The following is a 14756-nucleotide window of genomic DNA, read 5'->3' as shown; positions in this document are numbered from 1 at the left end:
ATTAGCAATATGGATCATAGACTGCCTTGTCCGACTCAGAACTTTATAATTACACTATTCAGAACAACTGATTTAATAAGATCTTATCTTTATTCACACAGTTGTGATAAGGTGATGTATTTACACAGCCAGGTGATTTTACAGTTAATTATAGAAACAGATTTCTCTTGAGTCACGTACATTATACAATGTTTTGTGAAGTGAGAGTATCAAAGATTATGAACTTCAATTTTTGTGGGTTACTTGAAGTCTGCTTACTGGAAAACGGATGAACCTGTAATTTGCCAAACTTGTTGAACATTTACTGGAATGGTAAGGGATTAAGAAAATATGGCTTTAGCTGATAGAAAGCTGTTGAGTTAAAAATGAAAACAAATTAAGCAATTAACTTTGACCAAGTGGGAATAAACAGTTTAAAAGTTTTGTAAGATAAGCCTTAACAAAATTGGTTTGAATTAGAGACACACACACACACACACACACACTCTTCACGAAGCTGCTGTAGGGTTCAATCCTGCATCTTGTTTTAGCAAATTCCCATTGCCTTTTGGTTTTGACTATAGGACTGGGCCTTAATATAAAAACAGACAATAAGTTGGGCCAACTATATCCTATGAAAACTTTTACTTCTCCTTCAGAACAAACATATCAGACATCAGTAGACTCAGTGGTGAGCTGGAGCCGGTTCGCACCAGTTCGCACGAACCAGTTAAATTTTGAAGCGGTTCTAGAACCGCTTGTTAACTGGCTTCCCTGCGAGGGAAGCTTTGATGGGCTCCGGCTGGAAAGCATGTAATTCCTCCTCCCGGCTCCCAGAGGGCGCTGCACTGAGGGAGCCATGTGGGCTGCCTCCTGGCCCTGTTGCTGCTGCTGCTCCTCGGACCTCTGGCCCTGGGGCTCCTGCTGCTGCCTGGTGGGTCCCCGGCTGCTCTGCTGGGCTTGGCCTACGTCCTGCTGCTCCGAGCTGCTGTCCCCGCCGTGTGAGTACCCACCATGCTGCCCACAGCCAGCCCCTGCCCGCAGCCAGCCCCTGCCCAACCCCCTGCCTGCAGCCAGCCCCTGCCGCACCCCCTGCCCGCAGCCAGCCCCACGTCCACTGGTGCCCTGCAGTTCCCAGGACAGTAACCCTGCACACCTGCTTCAATGAGGAGGGCAGGGAGCCGCTGGGACTCTCACATGTGCACACCCTACAGTGACCGGACAGCAAGTGTGAAAAATCGGGACAGGTGATGTGGTGGGGGGGTAATAGGAGCCTATACAAGAAGACCCAAAAATCGAGACTGTCCCTATAAAATTGGGACATCTGGTCACCCTAGCATACCCCCAGGGAGTGGCAGGGACCCACACATGTGAAACGGAGCTCATTTCTAGTTCAGGCCCATCTTTTTAAAAAAAGAACTTTAGGTAGGGTTAGCATACATCCGTATTTTCCCAGAGATGTCAGGCTTTTTGGTTCTTAAATCGCTGTCCGGGCGGAATTTTTAAAATTTAAAAATTCCCGGGAAAATACGGATGTATGGTAACCCTATTGGTACAAAAAATACATACTGTGGCACGTCCCTTAAATCAGAACTTTTTATAGGGAACCGATTGTTAAGATTTTAGCAGCTCATCACTGAATAGACTCAGTAAAAAAGTAAAGTGCAGTAAGATTCTAGATACAAAAAAATCATTTGTGACCCTGTTCTAGAGTTCCCTAAGCTGCAGACTGATTTTTTTTCCCTTGATAATTTCCACAGGAAAGGAACTGCCCATCTGCAGCTGATCTCTGTTAAAGCACACCCAAAGACTTCATTTCAAATCTATTCTTCAGCAGCCTGTGAGGTCACTGCATATGTAGGTGCAAACAATATAGACAAAAAGAGCAAGTTAACTGTCAAAGTACAAATTCCCAAATTAAACCAGATTGAAAATAGCCACGTGTGCTTTCTATACATGCTGCTTTTAAAGAATTGCCAAGGAAAAGTATTATGACACCATACTGCTTTGAGAAAGTTCTGCTCTAAAGGCCTGATCCAAAACCCAACGAAGTCAAATTGAAATCTTTCTATTCATTTCAACAAGCTTTAGGTCAAGCCCCAAAATTTCTATAATTCTAAAGATTTAAAACAGAATGGCAAAGAATCCAGATTAGGCTCTTAACTAAAACTGGTGGTTTATTATGCTGTCTTGCATTCTGCAATTCTTAAAATTAGCAGTCATGGCTTTATGCTTCAGAATCTGAACTATCATAAAAGTTTCTAGCCAAATGTGAACTGTGTGTCACTGATACAGTCTTCCTTAATCCTCAGGGTGTTCCTCTGCTTGACATAAAGATGTATACATATTCTTTCACCTCTAAAACACAATCACATACATTCAGGAATTTACCTACTTCTATCACACACTATTTAGCTTCAGTATGCAGAGCTCACTGCAGTCACCAGGGACTCATTCCATTCCTCCCACAAGTTCCCTGTGTGCCATCCCATCCCTCTCTATTTCAGGAGCTACCTGCAACTCCTGCATGCCAGGGTCTCTGTCTCATGTGTGCATGCACCTATTCTCTTCCCTCCCTGCTCCCACCCAAATCAGTATTCTGTTTGGGAGATGCACCATTCAGAGTGTCAACATGTTGGGAGACTAGAGAGAGAGATGAGATAGGGGTATCAAGTAGGAGTAGAAAGGTTATTTTACCTTTATATTTGGCACTGGGGTGACTTGCTGGAATACTAGATTCAGTTCTGGGGTGTGCAATTCAAGAAGGATGTTGATAAATTGGAGCAGGTTCCAAAAAGAGCCACAAATTAGGTCTACAGCTGCTACATTTTTAAAAGAGATAGTATTGGAGAAGAACCTTGGCTACTCTGAGTTAAACTCTTAATTTGAGTTACATTACAAGGGCTTATAATGTTACAAGTTTTTACTCTCTGGGGCATTAATGTAAGTACATGCTCACAACACTCCATCAAGATTCATACTAACTTCTTAGCACTAACTGTTTTGATAATGGCAACAGAGATAACTGAGCAACTGCACCACAAACCTTGACGCATAAAAAAGATCCTAAAGTATTTTTAACAGCATGCATCAGTGCTAGACTTAGGATGTTAAATGACACTTAACTTTTATTTCTCCTAGGGTCTACAAGCTGCCATTTTATTTTAGTCTTAAACATAGGTAAAACAAAGTAGAAGTCAATGGTTTGTCTTTGAGTAGGTTTTTCTGCAATTTTCAGCAGTTGTTCATTTATAGCAAGTATCCTAAAAGGTAATTTCTCAATTGAAAGCAACAGAAAGAGGATGAAACTTCATTTATTAAAATTGATAGAAAAGAAGTCTCAAAATTAAATTCCTTAAAATTCATCTTAATCTCACCTATCAAATTAGTTAAATTTAAAAAACAAAATTATATACACTCATTAACTCCGTAGAGTTAAATTAAATTTCATTATACTATCATTCAACATTTCTTTTCATTTAAAAAAATATTTGTCATCTCAGACACATGCAATAGGTAGATGCCTTTAAAAACTAAACCCAAAAGACACAAAAACACACAAATCACACTGAAACCATTTAAAACCTCATTTCTGGAGCAAATAAGGGACTAAACATCCAGTGTACAACAGGAAGCAGTTTCAAAACACATGGCTTAATTAATACAAGAATTACAATTCAAAACATTTTTCATATAAACAGTATGTCATTTCCACTGCAATTACCTACAAAGAGGAAGCAATTCAAATATATCTACTAAAGACCAGTTTATGTGACAGTCTTTGGTTTTGGAAAAATTCTGAACGTTTATGTTGCATGAATTAGGGCCAATTCTGCAGTCACTCTGACTAGGGAAATCTCATTAAGTAACTGGAGATTTGCATGTAGGTGGCCTGCAAGGATCAGGCCTTTATTAGTGAAATCCTGGAAAATAAAGATTACATGCCAAAATTATTTTGAATAGAAAATTGATGGTCAAATTCAATTATGAAAAATCCTCCTGGGTTTTGTGTTGTGAAATCTCTTCAAGCCCCCAAAAGATTTTTCAAAGCTTTCGCTGACTAGTGCGGATTCCAACAGAATTTTTATTTGAATGTAGCTTTAAACACCAGGCATAGCACACTGAGGTACAAGTTATGATCTTGAGACGCAACTCCATGACGACATGGGTTAAAGAGTTACAGTGTGAAAACATATACAGATTTATTATGGAGCAACAGAGGGTCCTGTGGCACCTTTAAGACTAACAGAAGTATTGGAGCATAATCTTTCATGGGTGATTCATTCACCCACGAAAGCTTATGCTCCAATACTTCTGTTAGTCTTAAAGGTGCCACAGGACCCTCTGTTGCTTTTTACAGATTCAGACTAACACTGCTACCCCTCTGATACTTATTATGGAGCAGTTATTTTGAGTGTGTGCTAGAGTGTAAGGTTCATCTTGCTTCTCAGGAAAGATTTATACTGGAATAACCAGGAGAAAGGACAAGTGAGAGCTAATTATCAGACAGTCAAGATTGCCCAGATCACCGCAGCAACAAGAAGAAAATTACAAGTGCTTGAAAATCCTGAGGAATCTCTTAACATACATTTGCTCCTTAGGAATTCATGATTCTTAACACAACCAAGCTAGACAGCACTGTTTTGCTACCTTTCTTCCACACAATTACACTTCACTACACAGTTTGTATGTTATATAGGAAACACAAGTCTTCCCTTCCAACAAATCATGAAACAGAACACACAGCCTAGTCAACAGCAGGTCTTGTTAATTTTCGTTGATTGGCAGCTCTAGCGAAAGATTTAACGTCTGCCTATCCACAGAACAATCTTGCTCACCCATTGCCCCAATCAAGGTGCCTTCACTTTTACTTGGGGTACTACTTATAGGCCTCAGAAGATAGTTCACTCTCCATGTCCATTCCATCCTGGGTGGACAATAAAGGTGATAGTTATGGGCTACATGTCTAGCATCAATCTGACAGATCAACTAACTTCAGATAGCTTTCAGTCACTAACCACCTTAATACTAGAGCTTCATGGAGGATAGAAGTTCTGTCGCACAAAGGATTCCAAGAATTGAAAGTGTGGCTCCGTTCCAAAACCAAACATTTCAAAATTTTCTGTGAAGGAAAATTCCTAAACAAAATGTTTTGGGGTTGACTGAAACACTGTTTCAACAAACTAAAATGTTTCATTTTGTTTTCATTTTTTATTTTGTACTGCAAGCTAACATAATACAAAATAAGAAAACACCAAACAAATGTTTATGCAAAATGAAATATCAAAGCCTGTTTCAGCATTGGGGAAAAAAGTGTTCTGACAATTATCTCCCAATACAGAATTCTGGTAAAATGACTCAATTTCAATGAAAAAAAAATCTGTCAGAAGTAATTAAATTTACAGCTAGATCTGTATGTTGTATCTGTATATTTCCTGCTCCACCTCAATTAATGAAGCTGGTTAAATTAAGAAGAACTCCAGTGTGTTTTTAGAAGAGGCAGAACTCTTCAGTGTAGGAGGAGCTGCCCTCAGTAATGTCAAGATGGACAGTATAGAATACTAGCAGTTTCACAGACTCCATGCTAGCAAGACTAAAAGCTAATGGTGCCCAGTGAATGCCGTTTCACTTAATATTAAGGCTGTCATGCAATTAATCGCACTGTTAAGCAATAGAATACCATTTATTTAAATGTTTTTGGATATTTTCTACAATTTTCAAATATACGTATTGCAATTACAACACAGAATACAAAGTGTACAGTGCTCACTTTATATTTATTTAGGATTACAAATATTTGCACTATAAAAAACACAAGGAATAGTATTTTTCAATTCACCTAATAAAAGTACTGTAGTGCAATCTCTTTATCATAAAACTTGAACTTACAATTGTAGAATTATATACAAAAAATACATTAAAAAATAAAACAAATGTAAAACCTTTGAGCCTACAAGTCCACTAAGTCCTACTACTTGTTCAGCGAATCGCTCAGACAAACAAGTTTGTTTATATTTGCAGGAGATAATGCTGCCCTGCTTCTTGTTTATGTCACCTAAAAGTGAGAAATAGGCATTCACATGGCATCGTTATAGCCAGCGTCACAAGATATTTACGTGCTAGATGCACTGAAGATTCATATGGCCCTTCATGCTTCAACCACCACTCCAGAGGCTGTGCATCCATGCTGATGACAGGTTCTGCTTGATAATGATCCAAAGCTGTGCGGACCGATGCATGTTCATTTTCATCATGTGAGTCAGAGGCCACCAGCAGAAGATTGATTTTCTTTTCTGGTGGTTCAAGGTTCTGTAGTTTCCGCATCAGAGTGTTGCTCTTTTAAGACTTCTGGAAGCTTGCTCCACACCTCGTCCCTCTCAGATTTTTGAAGGCACTTCAGATTTTTAAAGCTTGGGTCCAGTGCTGTAGCTATCTTTAGAAATCTCATACTGGAACCTTCTTTGCATTTTGTCAAATCTGCAGTGATAGTGTTCTGAAAATGAACATGTGCTGGGTCATCATCCGAGACGGCTATAACATGAAATATATGGCAAAATGCAGGTAAAACAGAAGCAGGAGACATACAATTCTCCCCCAAGGAGTTCAGTCACAAATTTAATTAACACTTTTTTTTTTTTTAAATGAGCATCATCAGCATGGAAGCATTTCATCTGGAACAGTGGCTGAAGCATGAAGGGGCATACAAATGTTTAGCATCTCTGGCACGTAAATACCTTGCAACGCCGGCTACAAAAGTGCCATGTGAATGCCTGTTATCACTTTCAAGTGACATTGTAAATAAGAAGTGAGCAACAGCATCTCCTGTAAATGTAAACAAACTTGTTTGAGCGATTGGCTGAACAATAAGTAGGACTGAGTGGACTTGTAGCCTCTAAAGTTTTACATTGTTTTGTTTTGAGTGCAGTTATATAACCAAAAAAACCCTATATTTGTCAATTGCACTTTCAGATAAAGAGATTGCACTACAGTACTTGTACAAGGTGAATTGAAAAATACTATTTCTTTTGTTTATCATTTTTACAGTGCAAATATTTGTAATAAAAATCATATAAAGTGAGCACTGTACACTTCGTATTCTATGTTATTATTAAAATATATTTGAAAATGTAGAAAACCATCCAAAAATATTTAATAAATTTCAATTGGTATTCATTGTTTAGCCGTGTGATTAAGACTGCGATTAATCACAATTTTCTTAATCGTGTTTTTTTTTAGTTAATCATGTGAGTTAACTGCGATTAATCAACATTCCTAGTTAATAGGGATAAAATAGTTAACCAATTTCATCTTAAAAATAAAACTGACTTGCCATGACGCAGTTAGTTTGGTGAGCAAGGTTTATATGAATTATGAACTATAATAAAATCAACTAAAAAGGATGCCCCCTTGGAGATTCTATAGGCACATTCTTTTAGCAATCGAAAGTGAAACTTTCAGATTCACAGAAATATCACACCGATAGTTTTCTTCCCCAACCCCAACATGTTTTCCCCAAAAACACAAAAGCAAAACACCACCATTTTTTGTGTACACCTCTACCCCAATATAACGTGACCCGATATAACACGAATTCGGATAGAACACGGTAAAGCAGTGCTCTGGGGGGGCGGGGCTGCGCACTCTGGCGGATCAAAGCAAGTTCGATATAACGTGGTTTCACCTATAACGCAGTAAGATTTTTTGGCTCCCGAGGACAGCGTTATATCGGGATAGAGGGGTACTTCAACAAAGTAATCAAAATTGATAGGAGAGGGAAAGAGAGGGGAGCAGAGAATTCCTGCATAGGTTATTTAGACCTCATACAAATTTATCTAAGTATTGGAAGTCAGGTTAGAAAGCAAAACAATGTACAATCACAGTACTGTCTAGTATGATTATGTATTCTGGAGCTGGTGAGATACGTACATAGCACAAGTACAGTTTTGTCATTTTATCAAACAGCTCTCAAACTGCTAAAAATATTTTAACTCCATCCATAAAAATTACAGAGTACAGTTATGTTTGCCCTGTAATTATTTTTAAAGCTAAATAAGCTTCTCTCTGAAGCAGAAAAGTCTTTTTGAAGTTTTGACCACAGTCTTTATTTATAGGACCATAGGAATTAAAACCTATTCTACCCAGAGCAAGATCATTTTTGGAAGCACTTGGCTTGCTTCTCAATTGTGTATCCATTTAGCAGGCAGTTGTTTATGAAATTCACACAACACTGGAAGGCAATACTGAGAACTAGTAATGAACAGAGAATACTTGGAGTGTTTCCATTTATAAGCAAATGCCTTGGTGTAACTTACTGATCCTGTGATTGGTCTGATACAGGTCATTTCCTCTCCACACCACACCATAGTTTAGAAGCATTATTAATCAGACAACAGTATCAGAGAAGATGTCTCTACTCTGTTTTGAATATATTTGTATCTTAAACCTCTTACAGTGTTACAGAGGTCTACTACCCCAAATCCCATCTCTGCAGCTCAGACTGTTTAATTGTACTTTCAGTTGCACTTCTGGAATCACAATGAATTCATGGAGCTCCACAGGTGCACAAAAACTAAGGAAACAAAAGATAAGAACTCAGGTCCAGATAATGCTTTTCTATGGAAAAATCTGCAAGGAGGGGACAGGGTTAAGATAAAAATTGGTAGCCACAGAACCACAGAAGTGGTGTTTGGCCCCAGTGGAGGAAGCAGGGGCTGTATCCAACTAGCTTGTGAATATCTCAAAGTCTTACAGGGTTCTACATTAACTAGATCAGGTCCAGCAAGGACCTATAGACGCCTCAACAAAGACGTCTGCTCAATGGACAGCTATGGTCAAAAGTTAATAAGTTGTTAGGATACATGGGCAATAGGATGATGAATAACACTATTGTAATGTTTTGGATAAAATCAATCACATAGACTTCTCTGGAATACTGTGTTTAGTACTGATCACCTCATCTCAAAACAAATATTACAGATTTAGAGGAGCTCCAGAAAAGGGAGATGAGAATGGTCAAGAGCCTGGAAAAACACTTGTGAAAAGACTGAAAAAAAATTTTACCTTAAAAAGTAGATGAATATGAGGAGACATGATAAAAATATATACAATGGTGGTTTAGGGAAGATTTGGAGGGTGGGGGGACAGATACTCCTGAACTATGTCACAACACAAGAACAAGAGGACATTCAATGAAATTTTAGAAGTGGCAAATTCATATCGGAGGAGAAAAATACTCTCTCATACAACATGTAATTCGGCTGGAACTACTGCTACAGGAAGTAGCTGAGACCAAGAATTTATAGATTCAAAAAGACTCTTATTGTCCATACAAATAACCAGTTTCCAGAGTTAGCATAATTAGTGCTAACAGAACGCTGGAAAGAACATTAAACCCTGTGCTTCAGGGCTTAAAAGCCAGTCTCTAACTATTAAAGATCACAGTGAGATCTGTGGCGGCGGGGAAGGCAGGTTATCCCACATTTGCCAACTGTGCGGTTCTTACATCTTCCTCTGAAGCAACTGGGGTCAGTCATTGTTGCAGTCAGGATTCAAGATTAGATGGACCTTGGGTTGATCTGTATGGCAATTCTTGTGTTCCTATATCTTGATGTTCACTTACTCATTAAAACCCAGGGGGCATGTTGACAGGAGAGTGGTTCTCCTCTGGCTTGGTACATTCCCCTCCACATAGCCATATTCCCCCCCATCACCAAGCCCCCCCACCCAGCCTTATTCTCCACCCCTGTAAAGAAAAACGGACCGAAGTTCAAAACAATAGTGCTTCTACTGGACTGAGGGACACTGCTGCATTACTTCAACTGCCTACCCCAAACTGATGACGTACCAAGAGAGCAGGTTTTCTGCTCCAATCAAGCCCGCCAAAGAAAATTAGGTATGACATGACCCCAAGAGAGAGCTAAGGTACAAATTTTGTTGAGTAAAAGAAGTTCTCAGCAAGAATGACAGCATGTCTCAAATAGTCTGCACGGTGCAAAGTGCTCTAGCAACACTCTATAGCTCAGCTAAAGAAAAAAAATCTATAGCTAAAAAACAAATTAATCCACTTGAGTTCAGTACCTTAGATTCAATTAAAAAACAACAAAAACAAAAAACACACAACGAGGAGTCTTGTGGTATCTTAAAGACTAACAGATTTATTTGGACATAAGCTTTCATGGGTAAAAAAACCCACTTCTTCAGATGCATGGAGTGAAAATTACAGATGCAGGCATTATTATACTGACACCCGAAGAGAAGGGAGTTACCTTACAAGTGGAGAACCAGTGTTGACAGTGCCAATTCAAACAGGGTGGATGTGGACCACTCCCAATAATTGATGAGGAGGTGTCAATACCAGGAGAGGGAAAGTTACTTTTGTAGTGAGCCAGCCAGTCCCAGGGAGTCTTTAAGGTGCCACCGGACTCCTCGTTGTTTTTGTGGATGCAGTCTAACACGGCTACCTCCTGATTAAAAAAAAAATTGTTTAAATGTCTAAAACCAAACTACTAGCACAGTAACAGTAGTCTCACCTACACGATATTTATCATTTGTTTTGCCGTGCTTTTATAGTTTGAACATTCATTCCAGCCACCAAGTCTACAAAGACTGCAGTGCAGTGTCTCAGCTTCACTGATTTTCTGCATCATCCTCATACATACAAAACACAAAATCACAACCCCCCTTTAAACATATGCAATATGGTGGAAATTTCAGTTTCAAGAGTCAGACAACCGAAGTAGGGTATAGTTCCTAGAGAAACTAACACAGCCCTCTTGTATATATTTATGTTTTCTATTGCTTTTAGCTTTTCACAGCCTTGGTACACACAACATGTGAACAATGTGACCAAAGTACAGTGCATATTGAGAAACTCTGTATTACAAGTAGCCAAAAATCCCTGGTTGGCAAATTTAAAAATACCTTAGCCATCAACCATCTTCCCTTTCAGCTGGCACCAGAGACCTCCATGCTTTTTCCAGGACTGGTAGTACCATATTCAGGCTACCCAACATTTCCCATTTTATAACTTTGCCAAACTTTAACGATTTGGGTTAAAATTCTTCATGCGAGTGATGGCCCCAGACTAAGTTTTTTGGAAAATTGTAGCCAAAAATAGTTCAGCTTCTTCTGAGAATGAAGCTAGGGAAAAATATGATGTTTTGCTCATGATGAAAAAGATCAAGAGGCCTTTTCTTTGAAAAAGCTTTGGTGCCCCCATGCTTTGGAGCAGGGACTTGAAATTTGATGACAGTTGGCAGGAGGAGGTTTCCTTTGTGTCAGGAATGTGCCTGGTATTCCCAAATTTTTGAGTCCTGGATCTTGCAAACTTAATGTTACTTTAGTGCAGTTTATGTGTTTACTCTCTTATAAGTTCGGTAAAACCCAATAGTGAATGCTCTTATAGTGAAACTCCATTTCAAAAGGCAACCAAACCTCTTACCCTGACCATTGTTTCTCAGTATCTTTCCACTTTAGTTTTAAGGGAATGGATGGGGTGAAAGCAAGGGATAGAATTAGGGATCCTGGGTGTATTTCCACTTCAGCCACTGATCATAAAGGGAGGTACTGGACCCACATCTTCCTGCATCCCTAAATTGGGTATATTATCTACATCACAGAGGCACTGTAAGGCTTAATATATGTTCTTGAAAGGCTCTGAGATTCTGAAATGAAGTGTGAACACTGAAATATTTGTAAGTATTTGTACAGAAGTTTAAATACTATACAATGTCTACCACACTTTAGCAGATTCTCATCCACACATTTTGGCTTTAATTCATTAAGGATTCAAACTATTTGCACAAAATATATTATGCAATGTTCCGCAGCATCTTTGTTTCCATTTGAAAAGGCATATTCTCACTTTAGTGCACAAGAGAATTAATCAGTAAGCTTCATTTGCCATTAATAGAAACAGTAGCTGTAAAATCCTTAATCAGATTAAGTATTTATAGCATATATATGCTCTTGAGGACTTGTTTCATTCAGTAGACATTTTATGCTTTTAGTGAATCAGATTCAATATGCAAGAATTTTTAGTCACATGCAAAAATATTTGCACATTTCTCCTCAGTTTTATCTTAAATACATTTAAGAATCATTAACTAGTGTAAGCACTTTTCCAGGAGTCTACAGCTCAATGACTGAAGTAGTTCTATCATGTTTCAGTTAGAAAGGAAAATGATTGCAGCACAGCCAACATTTAAAAGTTGTACATGTAAATTTTTAAATCATGGTCACCTGAACAAATATGAAACCCCCCCCCCCACAAACCAAGTCCCTGCCCAGTTGGCAGATGGTAATTTTTACAGTTAGAGCCAAATCCTGCCTGCACCGGCCTTCCATTTAAGTTAGGGCTAGACGTACGCATTAAGGCCAGAATCTGATGCCTACTCTCTCAGGTAGGAAGATCGTCATTTTTTCTGCATCGCCATAGCAAAGTTTAAATCACAGTAGCAATAAAATATTCTAACCAGAGATAGCCATAGTTCAAAATTTTGAATGGGGCATTAACTCACTAGTTACTCATAAAGCAAGTTAATTAAATGCATTTTTGAAATTTCCCTTCTGTCTTCTGCCATTGTTTCAGAGCTACTCCTGAAGAGCACTATAGAATCTCGGCCCTGGAGCAGCTGCCCCTCACATGGATCCTTCATCTGGAAGAGCTAGGAAGTTAAATTAAAACCTGAGAGGTGGACAGAATTAGAGTGAAGGAAGATTTTTTAAACTCTAATTGTACTCATTTTTCTGGATGGGCTAGTGTCGCAGTGTTTCTATGGCAGATCCATCCCTGCCTCCAACCATCTCTCTGATCTATTCTATCACTTCTCCCTTCATCCCTTTCCCATCTCCTGAAATAGCAGAATGCCCCCCCCCCTTCCTAAAAACAAATGTTTTTGCCTAAAGTTAGTTTATTTTCCAATGGGATTAACTTAAATTTTAGTGTGAAGATATTTAGGAAAAAAATCATTATCTGCCACTCTATAATGGTTAAATTAAGCAAAAGTTTAATGATATTTCACTGTGAGCATTTCATTTAAGGTACATGTATACCATTGGACAGTGATGCTGCTGTGTTAAATGCACGTTTTATTACATTCAATAAATAGCCAGGGCACCTCTTCTACACTTGTGGTTCAGAAAAACAGGGCTTGCCCTTTTACCCTGTCAACCAACAATTTTGCCCTTTTGTGGGCTATTGACAATTTTAGGGTATAGAAAGAGATCAATTTTCTACAACTAGACAAACTTTCTTTGTAATGGCAGTTTTCCCTCCATCTTAAACTGAAATGCAAGCATCAGCTCTGAACACCGTGGTAAATGAATTTACATATTGATTTGTAAAAATACAACAAATGTCAAATTGCTAAGCTGCTTTAGGTATTAGGAAGTTAGAGATGCAAGGGATCCATTTTAAATGCAAATTTAAAAACATTTCATATTAGCTATTAAATACTTGCAGAAGTTTCAACTTTTCTATAGTTGTGCATAACGCTGGCATTGTTTCAGTTCAGGTTTTTATCCCTGGAAGCTGCCATCTTGCAGAACACAGAGGAAAGTGGACCATGTTTATTTGCTCCCCCTCCAACATCCCATCAGGTCACATTCCATATGCCTAACAGATGCCACTCCTCCCCAATTCAGGTTGCAATATTGTTCCTGCTATCTGAACATGAATCTCAGAGGACTTCTGTTCTGAATTCGGTGAAGGCGTTCCCTCTTCACCCCACAGCAGCACCCCCTCCCCAGAGCACTTCCCCATTGTCTCATTCTCCTACCCACACCCTACAACTTTACTTTCCTCTATATCTACATACCAATGAAGTAGTGCAATTGCCAACTTCCATTTCATCTCCCATTGATTGAGTTACACTGCTAAGTCCCCTAACCCCTTTAATCAAACACCTTTTGAAAATGTATCCCCCTAAAGTGGGTAGGAAGAGAGCTGGAACTATTTCAAGCATGATTTTCATATTGGTGTAATATGATTCTGCATGTCGATAGCACTACAACCCTGGATCCCAAAGCATTTTACATACATCAGTTCTCTAAACACTCCTGGAAGACAGACATGGACCCTGTCATTACTTAATTAATGAAAGGTAGAAAGGTGGAACATAACAATTATTTTTAACACAGGAAGTGAAGGTAGAACACAGCAACTCAACATAGGAAGTGAAGAACACTTTGTACAGCTGAAGATGCAAGATATACTTAGTGGAACTGGAACCTAACCAGGATCCCAGGTTAATGCCAATATTCTTCACGTACGAGAAAAGGGAACATCTAGTTCACTTAGTGAAAGTTTAATACTTACAAGTACAGCACCTTCATCTTTTTAACAAGATACTCTCCATTTACCCATTACTTAGGAGTTCAATCCATGTCCACCTCTTCTCTTCTCCCTTTTAGCTCAGTCTTGTCTCACTCCATTGCTCTCATCCCTCACTCTTCCTCCTCTGTCCTTATTCAATCTCTCTCCCTTCCAATTTCATTGCTTTTTTCTCAGTCTGGTCTCACCTCTTGTGCTGCCACATAAAGCAGTTTATTACTGTATTTAATTATAATATTGTCAACCAACTTTTAATTCAATGACGTTACTAGGTACCATGCTTTTGTAAAAGCTTTCTTGGCTTCACACCACTTGTTCTTTCCCATTCTAGATTGCTGCATCTTTTGCTTGTTTCAAGCATGTGTTGCTCCCTGCTTCCCCTTTCTTTCACAGCCCTGCCATCTGTCCCCACCCTTTATGTTTTCTGTCTCACCATCCTTCTCCC

The 14756-nt window shown here is 38.9% G+C and overlaps 1 protein-coding gene across 4 annotated transcripts in view; it reads right to left on the bottom strand.

The window, feature by feature from the left end:
- The window catches only part of FYN (FYN proto-oncogene, Src family tyrosine kinase), a 188852-nt gene that overhangs the window by 146520 nt on the left and 27576 nt on the right, over window positions 1–14756 (bottom strand). For 3 of the 4 annotated variants that reach the window (XM_054023095.1, XM_054023093.1, XM_054023096.1), the window contains exon 2: window positions 10245–10442. The exons of the other annotated variant lie outside the window; for it this stretch is intronic. The gene's annotated coding sequence lies outside the window, so the exon portion shown is untranslated. The remainder of the gene's footprint in view (window positions 1–10244; window positions 10443–14756) is intronic. 4 annotated transcript variants of the gene reach the window in all.

The sequence above is a fragment of the Malaclemys terrapin genome, chromosome 3, assembly GCF_027887155.1.
Source record: "Malaclemys terrapin pileata isolate rMalTer1 chromosome 3, rMalTer1.hap1, whole genome shotgun sequence".
NCBI classification, from domain to species: Eukaryota; Metazoa; Chordata; order Testudines; family Emydidae; genus Malaclemys; species Malaclemys terrapin.
Note: the sequence above shows the minus strand (reverse complement) of the source record. Positions and strands in the feature narration are given on the sequence as shown.